We start from the raw sequence: 11,103 nt of genomic DNA, 5'->3' as shown, positions 1-11,103 counted from the left end.
TTTCCTTGGCCCAAGGAAGTCTGCGTCTAGCTTTCCTCCCTTTCTCTGCTGTTTTCTGATATTTTGCCTCTATACCTTGTCAAATCAGTCACGGGGACACTTGACTTTAGTTTTTGTTTCGTGAAGTCCTGCACTTTTCATATTTTCGACCGTCAGGCTTCTGAGCTCATCAATCCGTTTAATGTCCTCGGAGATGGTCTGCTCACCAATGACAATACTGTACTGTATACTGTAGCTGTCATTTTTTTGAAACATGTAAATGAGGATTATTCATCAACCTCATAGACCTCTGTATCCTCCGAAGAATAGCAGCCTCCCTTCCAAACATGAGGTAGGATGTGGAGAATTTAGTGGTGATTAGTTTTTTGGTCCGAAGACCAAACATGACAGCATTCAGGTATTCATCCCAAGTATCTGGCCTCATGCCCACCATTTTGCTCAGGGCACTGAAAACAGCATAATTATAAAAAGAAGTTCATGAACAACTATGTTGATGCTTTAATTGAACTATGAATAATTCATGCAGAAACAAGAAAGGTAACACCCACCACCCCACCTTTGAATTGTTCCGTTCATCCTCTCCACTAAACCATTTGTTTGAGGATGATAAGGTGAACAGCACAATAAATACACTGACTGACACAAAAAAGGCTTATTTTAGCACAAAGTCTCAGCCGGTCAAAATTTACCGCATTGACAAACTCTCCCTTGTTCTGACAGGATTCTTTTTGGTGCTCCAAATTGGTGTAAAAATTTCACAATGCAGTCACCTCATCTGCAGACTTTGACTTCAATGGATAGACACAGATGTACTGATTCCCCATCTTGGTTGGGACGAGTTTCCCAATCAGGTCCATCCCTTTTAGTTCAAACAGTTGTGTTACCTTTAAAAGAAGATTTAAGATGTTAAAGCATATGCAGTGTTCTGGTACAATCTGAATAAAAACACATGGTTGTCAGACATGCTGGCATTTCAACCCTGTAGTCTCATTATAAATCAGGGAAGCTAAGCAAAGATGAATGTTCCAAAATTAGTGTAACAGTTCTAAATCATTTAGCAGGTTTGTATATACTGGGTAATTAAATATTTCCCTTAATGTGTGTGTATATTAAGGGGAATACCCCACTACCTGTTTTATTAAATTTTGACTCACCTGGCAAACCAAACATTCTGACATCTGTACAAGAAATTTGTACAAGGCAAAACAAATGTTAGAATTACAAATATTCTTGAAATGACACTATACTAACTACACAGTAAGTGAATATACACGTTACACATAAGGATTCATAATTATTTTATGAATATGAAATTTTCATAATGAAGTTATGAAAATTACTAACACTAACAAATATCTATTGATATTCCAGGCCAGAAATTTTTTTTTTGAGTTTGCATCTCTGGTCATCTTTTGTCCAGTATGAGATCCAGTTGCGTTGGCGACAGAGTCGGCAGCAGCGTCTAGCTACAGCCAATGTGAACGCGGAGAGAGAACCGCGGCACCGCTGAAGATATATCTGAAGAATGTAAAAAACTTTCAAGAATACTTTCAAAACAGTAACCCAGCAAACACACAAAATCCTCACCTTTCTTACAACTTTACTACAACACTGTGTTTAAGTTATTGTGACAGCACTGGAGAAATAGTGCGATTGATTATATTTATGTTCACTTGGGACTATGGAGTGTTTAAACTGTAAAAAAATAATAATAACGAAAATGTGGAGTACATGCACATTGTTTTTTTTCTTCTACGTGGTGTTGCTGGTTCTCGCGAGAGTTTCATTTTCGTGGTCTCGTGTTTTTGGACGGCAGCCAGATGAGTCGGCGATTCCCCAGTCGTGTAATTCGTGAGCCCACGTCGCAGATCAGTCATGTAGTGTGAAAGCCACAACAACTGAAAGACTCGCGATTACAGCACAACCAGTCGTGTAGTGCGAACGGCACAAAAACCTGACGACTGAAAAGTCGTGTAGTGTGAACCACGCTTAAATCAGCAAAGATTTCATTGGCCTCTTCAGCACCAGACCACTTTGGTAGACTTATCTGCCCCTTTTTGTAGTATAGTGCTCCTCCTGTAGAACAAATAATCAAAAATTGTATTTTAAAATAATTTGATTTCATATGCCCAAGCAAGTGAGCATATGAAAATGAGATATTCATTTCAAAATTGTAATGATAAATGATAATTGTTTTCATTGTTCAATTGGGTGTATACTTAAATAAAAATGTGATAACATTTGTTACTTATATGCAGAAATTCAGAGAAGGGTTTACCAACTTGAAGGATGAAAGCTAACAATAGCATTTTTGCAAGACAACTGTAGCTATGTCTACAGTAAAAAAAAGAGAAAAATGTACAATTTCTGACACTATCAGAGCAAAATGGCATGGTGGGTGTTGGATGATGACTGGATGGCATGGCGTGTGTCAATCCCTCTGTGACAAATTTACCATGCCAAATAATCACCTTCTACGGCATATTTTGAAGATTTACGACGAAGTTCAGATTTTTCTACCAGCCGGGTATTCACCTTTGTTTGTAGTCCAAAATACTTTTGTACAGGCTACGGTCCATGACAGGAAACCAAGATGGATAGTTATATATACTTCAAGGCCCTTGAAATGATCTTGCCTACTAGCCAACTAACTTGTTGGATTCAAAATTTTATTTTGAAGTAGTGCCTTAAACAAATTTGTTCATTTACCAACAGAATATTGTTACACAAAGGCCAAACTAAATAAAAAGTGTATTCTGTTCACGCATACAAACACCATATACGGACAACGAATGACATGCTGCATCAGGTTTAGTGTTACATGAAACTTTCAATTAGATGGCTTAAGGGGATATTACATTTCTTCAGGCTTTGTAAGGTGATAGCCACATTATGTAGTTTAATAATAACTATAATAATTTGGTAACACCTAAGGAAAAGCAAATCAGGCATATATATAATGCACCTGTTAATCAAGAAGGTGTAAATGACTAAAATTATATATATTTTTGAATCCCCCCCCCCCTTTTATCGCAGGTAACACCTGTCTGTTGATGCTAGCTCAAAATCACTTTAGAATTATCTAGTTAAGACGATTTCATGTTGACTCCATGATTTGCATGAATGTAACACAAGTGTAGCCAAAATTGGGGAGGGGGTGGGGGGGGGGGGTGTTTCTCGGCAGTTGCCCTGTGGTAAAAATATCACCCCCTTGCTTGAATCACCCCCACTTTTTGTTTGAATGTTGTTGATTCTAGCTCAAAATCATTGTAGCCATATAGACGCAACCAACCAGCTTTACAGATGCAACAACATAACTTTAATATAAAATGTATATGCATGTCAGTTAGAAAATACTGAGTAATAATTTTATTATATCTCGGTATTAAATGGATGCAGTGCTGTTAGGCCTCGTCAGTACATGGGTTTTCAAACAGACTGAAACAGGCACAGCACTCGCAACACAGTATGTGTCGAACACAGGACATAACTATCCATGCCTGTTGCTGCTGCTGTTGTTGCTATCAATCAAAACATTTTTAAATAAATTCTTTGATGCCAATGCTTTGGAAAATCATTTTAAAGTCACTACCCTTTTGTAATCACAGCGCTGAAACCCATTGTTTTTTGTACATATTTTTCATTACACATTGAGCTCTTTTCTGTAAATCAGCGAATTCTATGAACATTGACTGAAATGTACAATCTTTTTCTGTAATTATTTTGAGCTACATAGAAGTGGATTGTATCAGTTTTTGAAAGCAGACCGTATCTCACGGTGGGGGTGCTGAATTCGGCACAACAACGCCTTTAAACCATCGTGGGACACTCAAGTAATCCCAACAATGCAATGTGGGAAACACGTGAAAATATAGCTAACTGGAGAACATTTTGATGCATAGAAAACACAAACAAAAATTCCTGATATTTCACAGTGCTGTGTTGTAACAGGGACCCTCCTCAAGTTCACTAAACATTTTGATATAATCCTTATGCATAAATGAAATGTCTGTAGGTTACATATGTGATGAGTTTTGTTCGAGTGCATCATACTAACAACTAGAATTCTGACATTTTGCTGTTGAGAAATCATTTGCAAGTCTAACGCATTTTAAATCAACTGCCCCCGTGGCTAAGTCAGGTTGTCCTAGCAAGTTCAGTTCAAGATCAGACTGCAAGGTGTGTCAAGAAGCCTCCAATAATCCTAAAATGCCATCACGGGACTCACAGGTAGGACCTGCTGTGGTTGATGTCAACAAGGGTGTGCCTACCATCAGAACGAGACTGCACCCGTTTGATTTTCTTAAAGGTGTGCAAGAAAACATTGTGAACAGTAAGAGCCCCTCATCATTGTCACTGTCCAGTAATCTTATATAAAAAAATATGAAATAAATTGGTAATTTTAGCATACTGTTTTTTTTTCACTGTGGGTTTGATTTGACGAATGGTGTTACAGAACAGTAGGGCTTTGAATCTTTGGGAATCCCACGATTTGATTTTTTTTCCGATTCTTTCAGATCCAAACGATTCAATTAAAAAACGATTATTTTCCAATTCAAAAACAATTCTCGATTCAAAATGAGCTACTCCGGGTCTGCTGGCATGAAAGTACATTTATAAAGATATTATAATTGTAAAGGTTTTATCAACATATTGCAATAATGTAAACACACAGACATCCAAGACATGTAAATCCAAGACGTGTCTGATTTATTCTTGCACATATGTTTTTAACTTGTACAAACACAATATCTTTGAGGCCGACACTCAGAACACTGCATTAAACTAATAAAACTGTAGTAAAATAAACAAAATTGGTAGACTTAGGCTAGCTGCCAGAACTTGCCACTACTCAAAAATTTAATTATTCAGAAATACTGCTCTTTCTGTAAACAACAAATTGCTTCGTACAAGAATTAGGCTTAGGCTAGCTGCCTATTTCTGAGAACATGCCACTTCCAGAAACAAAATTACATATTTTCCTTAACAAATCACAAATATATGAAAGTACTTCCAAAGATAAGTGCTGTTACATTAATAAAATGGGTAGGCTTACGTTAGCTGCCAGAACTTCCGATTCACAGAAAAAAATATATACCGCATTTTCTAAAAGCCGCATACATCTACTGAACTGAATACATTTAACTGAACTGATCAGTTTCTGAACGGTGCCTGTAGCATTTCATGTGCGACAGTTTTGGCTTTCGGTGTTGTGGTGAAGTCGGACTCCCCTCGTTTATCCGCATAAAGACGCTACAGATTATATTGTTGATTTACGTTTCTATGCATAAATAAGAGCTAGACTTTAATTATCAATCACAGCAACCTGCATTATCTATGTCCAAAGCCACACTGGCTCAAGGGTGTTAATTATTTTAAATAAAATACACACCGGCTATACAGAAGTTCACCTCTGACTACATGACTATGCAGTATTACAGCCTTATTATGTCTAAATATCTAGTTGAGACAAAACTAGAGTGTTCAATGAACTAAGTTATAATCACTGTAACTCCCGAATATTATCTGTAGCGTCTTTATGCATGTGCAAACGATCAAGCCCATTCTTACCCGGGCCAGGTTGACGGTAAAATCTAAAGTGTTTCCAAATGGTTGCTTTCAAAGACCGCGGAGCCATTTGGACTTCATATTTTAGCGGCGCAACAACAAATACCATACACTACACAACCCGCTGTAGCTTAAGTAGCATGCCTGCACATAGGCAAAACAAGGAAACAACTTTGACTAGCACTACGGTGGCTGAGAAGGCACACACGCACCCAATTTTTTTTTTTGATTTTTTGAAAATGAGAATCGATTCTGAATCGTTCAATGTTAGAAACGCGATTTGAGCTCGAATCAATTTTTTTCCTGCACCCCTACAGAACAGGACTAATTATAATAAGCAAAGTGCTTGAAGCAAGCACTGTGCAACAGTGTTAACATGGAAAATGTAAGTACCAGCAACCAAATTCCTTCACCCTAATCACATTTTACAGGGTTCGTACGGTCATGAAAAACCTGAAAAAGTTATGGAATTTGAAAATAGCAATTTCCAGGCCTGGATAAGTTTTGGAAAAACTAAAAATACTCAAATGTTTTGGAAAAGTCATGGAAATTTGCTTGACACAATAAATATATGTCGTTCCGATAACCGGAAGAAAAAATAAACATATATAATATAGCCATGTTTTTTCTTTGTGCGGACCACTAACGTAACTTCACAGGTTAGTTCACTGCGTTAGCGTTGGACTCCAAGCGGAGCTGTAGATTGTACTTTGATGACGTGTAAATCAGCGTAATGCTGGTAAATGCCGATTCAACTATGGCTGCTTCAGTTGGACAAATACAAGCTATGGCTTGAGAAAGACAAGGACACGGGGCATGCAAAATGTGCACTGTGTGGTTAACCAACTGGTTAACGTTGGGGTTAGACTGAAAAGTCCGACGCAAAGCAGTTTTCGTCGTTAAAAGCGCGAACCTAGATTTAGACACGCCTTGATCGTAAACACAGAATAGAAAAAAACTAACAATGTTCTCGTGCGTACAGCGTGAGAAAGAGCGACCGCGTTGCCGAGATGGGCTGCGGTGGAGGCTGCGCTGCTTCAGCTTATCGTACACAACACTACACAACACAACACTCCACTACACTCCACAGAGCTGCCACTGCACCTCCACGCACCGCGCGAAATTAAGAAAAGTCGGTCGTAACTCCGTCCGTCGTTAACCAGACCCGTCGGTAAAAGGGAACTCACCGGCTTTTAGCCCGGATACGGCTTATAGCTACAACATTTTCCATAAAAAAAAACTTAGATGCGGCTTATATTGATATTGGTATTGAAAAATACGGTAAATGTTTATTTTTTCAATTAAACCATGTGTCTTTTCATTAATTGATGATATACTGTGGAATTTTAGCCTGGATTTTTTCTTATTTTTCGTGTCTACACATATGTTTAGAGAATGTACAGTCATTGAAATTTGTCTGAAAGTCATGGAAAAGTCATGGAAATTAGTTGTCAAAAAAGTGTATGAACCCTGATTTTAGAGATGCTAACTTTTCTTTGTTTTGTTCTTATGGGGAATTCATCTTCTGCTTCATCAGGTGTTTGAAGATCAGTTATATTTTCTGCCAAGGGAAGCTTTTGTCTTGCCTCTGCATCTGCGAACATCAACATGCATTTATCAACCTCCTCCTTTTGTGTCTTTAAGCAACATCAAACTGCTAAAAACTCTTGTGCAAAATATGCACCTGCCATGTAGATCACCTGCACTTGGAAGGATTTCCACCCCTGTCCTGGCTGCTTTTTGTTTTTGGCTGCCTTGACCACATCACCACTCCTGTATGGTGGCCACAGACAGACACCACTGACCACATCACTCCTGTATGGCGGCCACAGACAGACACCATTGCAGACACATTCTGCGGGAACCACCTCTACTTCATTTGTTTGTTGAAAAACAACAATGCAATACATCTAAAGAGAAGCGGAAATTATCTGTAACATTTTTATTATAAAAAGTATACATTCTTAAAAATAGACACCCACTGAGTTATTTACCACAACTGAGGCATAAGGTTTCAGGACCACCAGGGAAAGGAGAACAGTGCACAGAATGTTGATTAGCTAGTTTTTTTTTCTTTCAGAAAGTAACCGGTTTTCCATGTCCTTGTAAAACTGAACACTAATTTGCAGACTAGTATTTTTAGTTTTGGCATCAAGCAATTGACTCATATCCTAATTTGTATGAAGCAAGGGAATGAAAATCACCCCAAAGACAAACACACACACACACACACACACACACTTGTGCACATTTTCTTCAAGCTGGCAACATCTCAAGTTTGGGGAAAGATTGGAAACAAATGAAGAGTTTGGTTCCAAAACGCTATAAATCCATTTTGATCAATTTGAGTAAAAATGTGTTTTCTTTAGCAAGAAATTGGTAGGCTGAAAACCATCGTTTTCTGTTTCAAACTATCAAATACCATACTAGGGTTAAAAAACACAAACAAATCAAATCAAGATTTTAATATTTAAAGGTTTATTAACAAATTTAACAGTTCGTTTTTTGGCACCAATAGAACATTTTTTTTGACTGAAAATGTGCAAAATACAATAATAAATAACAGTAAATTGTACATCTTAATATACTAGTTTGACCATTGGGCCTAAACACAAATTTCAAAACATTTTTTTCGAAAAAGTGCAAAATTTCATTAACGAACAAGACTATAAAATACCCAAAATCACATGTTACATTCATGTGCTGTAGTGTAATGTAGTGTAGTATTGTTGTGCAACCTGTGATGGTGTCAAGTTAAACGCCTCTGCCGTTCGCGGAGGTTTGCACAAGGTGTACAGAGTCGCACGCTATGGTTACTCATGAAAGTATCCAGCCTTAACTGATACACACGGCTGAACGGCCTCATGGACCAGGAGACGAGAGTATTGTAGAAAATTTATAAATAAAAAATTTGCAACTAAATGTTGGGTTTATAAAAATTATTATAAGATATAAATTACATTACAAATACAGTAATCCTTCCTTTATCGCATTCTGGAGATTCCAGAACTACCTGCAATAACCGAAAATAGAAACGGTATATTTAAAGTATTTATACACTATATTAAGGCTTTATAAACCACCTTTACATAAACCTTTCCCATACACTTAATAACCATTCCCACACTGTTCTGTGCATGTGTGTTTGTCCAGCGAGCAACCAGTCATGTTGTTTACAATCTCATGTAAGCGAGTAGCGTCTCAGGCAAGTGATGCTGGTTCTCGTTTTCGAGAGTAAATACGCACTATTTACTGTAATTCGTAGTATTTTATTATTTATAACATTCCTTGTTAGAATTAATTCTTACATTTTTATACATTTTGGGATTTTGTCATGTAAAATATCATAAAATATATTTTTTCTGCCGATCAAATTTCGCAGACAACCGGCAAAAAAGTGATGACCCAGGAATTATTTTTCCCATTAATATCTTAAAATATATCTTTATATATTAAAATATAAAAACCCGTGAAAGAGTGAATTTACAAAAGCTGAAGCACGAACTGGCGCAGGATCACTAACAATACAAAAAATAAGTATGAACTAACCTACAACTAAGTGCTAAATAAATATTAAATTAAGAGCAACATTAAGATAACTGTACATTCAGATGAAAATATCAACTTAAATATGCAATCAAAAAGAAAATGTGAGTGGCAGCGCAAACGTGAATCACATCCTTAGCAACAGTTCTCTGGGTAACGGTACGTTCAGTGAACGAATCAGAGAGTGAACGAGAGCCCTCAGTTCATGAACGAATCAGAGAGTGAACGAGAGCCCTCAGTTCATGAACGAATCAGAGAATGAACGAGAGCACTCAGTACAGTGAACGAATCACTGAGCATGCGCAGTTCCCTCGCAATGAATGTCTCCGCCTCCAGATTTGTGGGTGATTCACAGACCACCCTGCAGTTCCCCTGCCGGCCTGCATGGTCACAGCTGAGCTCAATTACGGAACTGAAAAAGGAATGAATCAGCCAAGGAAGTGATTCGATTCAGTTCGTTCACTCAAATGTTTCGTTCATTTGAACGAATCATTCGCGAACGACACAACACTAGTGAGTAGTATGCCTGACCGATAGGGGTTCTAGGGAGCACTAAATTCTGCATCATGTCAAAGCACACCGTCACGGCATCATGCTCCACCTTTCCCAGCATATCATAAAACACGCGTGCTCTCCTTCTATTCAAAATGTACATTGCTGTCTCCCTGCACTTTTCATCCTCACCTAAGCTGGGGTCTTTAACTCTGAGATGAAACTTGGCACATGATGAACACGCATCGGTAGCTGGATGGCCGAACGCTAGGTTGAAGCTGTGACGGAAAACAGAGTAATACAGGGTGTAGCTGACTAGATCATGGTTTTGTGCATTTTTTTCACACTGAGGTCACTGGGTAGATACTTGCGACCAGGAGCTCCCCTTCTCCCATAATGGCTGGCCCGACATGTGAAAGTTTGAATGTGGTCCTTTACCAGCTGTTTCTTGGCCTCAAACTCATCCACTTTCCGTGCACCACCTCTCTGTTCTGGTCTGGCTGAAGCATTGACGGCGTAGTACCTTGCCACTCAAGCCACACAGTCTTTGCTGATACCTGCAAGATAAGATAATGACATTTTAATATGTATGTGTATTTACCAAATTATTCATTCTTAACAATTAAGATAAGAGCCATGACCATTCTCAACAAACACAACAAAGCACATAAATTAATTAGTAATTGGTAATTAATGTACTGCAATGAATAACACTAACACTATTCTGACAGAAAGGGGTGTTACCGCTTAATCAAAACACAGCCGCATACAGCTAACAAAGTAGGCTAGCCTAGCACAGAATAGTAAATAAAGAGGGAGTCTACGGTAGTAACATCACATTTTACTCACTCAATGTGCTGCAAAATGTGGCCTTGCAGATGGGAATCTTTAATGGACGATTTTCACCGAGTAAGTGGTACTCGTTTGTGATCTCCCTTTCCTTTTGCCTGTCTGTATCATCCACTTTCTTTCATCTCCGCTGAACTTTCTTTACAGTGATGAGGTGTAATAACTCCTGATCCTGTTTGACCTTTGTCTCGTGTTTGTAAAAGCACTGAAAATTCCTTTGGAAAACTCTTTCAGTTAATCTGTCAGCTGTCAGTTTGTCGATGACGGCAGATGACAGCCGGCATTTTCCCCCTTCCTGAATGCCTCATCATCTTTACCTTCTCACATACATGAGACTCTTTTGATGGCTTTCTCTTTTTTCCAATAACTGCTATACGAACAGGCTCCTCTATACCATCAAAACCGTTCATTTTTGCGGACTTTGAGAGTGGAAAAACAAGATATATTTGAACAAAGTAGGCTACAAGAAATGCCGGGCGTGTGGTCGCGTGCTATGATGTTTACATTCTGTCTCTGGTGGTGCACTGTGATTGGATGAGTGGAGATGTGGCGTACTGCGGGAAATCAGGATTGGCGTTTGTTGCATTTTGGAAGGAAAGAGAGAAAGCAGGGCAGTATTACACGGCGGATGTGGAGTTTTGATAAAAA

Source organism: Brachyhypopomus gauderio, chromosome 13 (genome assembly GCF_052324685.1).
Source record: "Brachyhypopomus gauderio isolate BG-103 chromosome 13, BGAUD_0.2, whole genome shotgun sequence".
Classification (NCBI taxonomy): Eukaryota; Metazoa; Chordata; class Actinopteri; order Gymnotiformes; family Hypopomidae; genus Brachyhypopomus; species Brachyhypopomus gauderio.
This window is presented reverse-complemented; position numbering follows the sequence as displayed.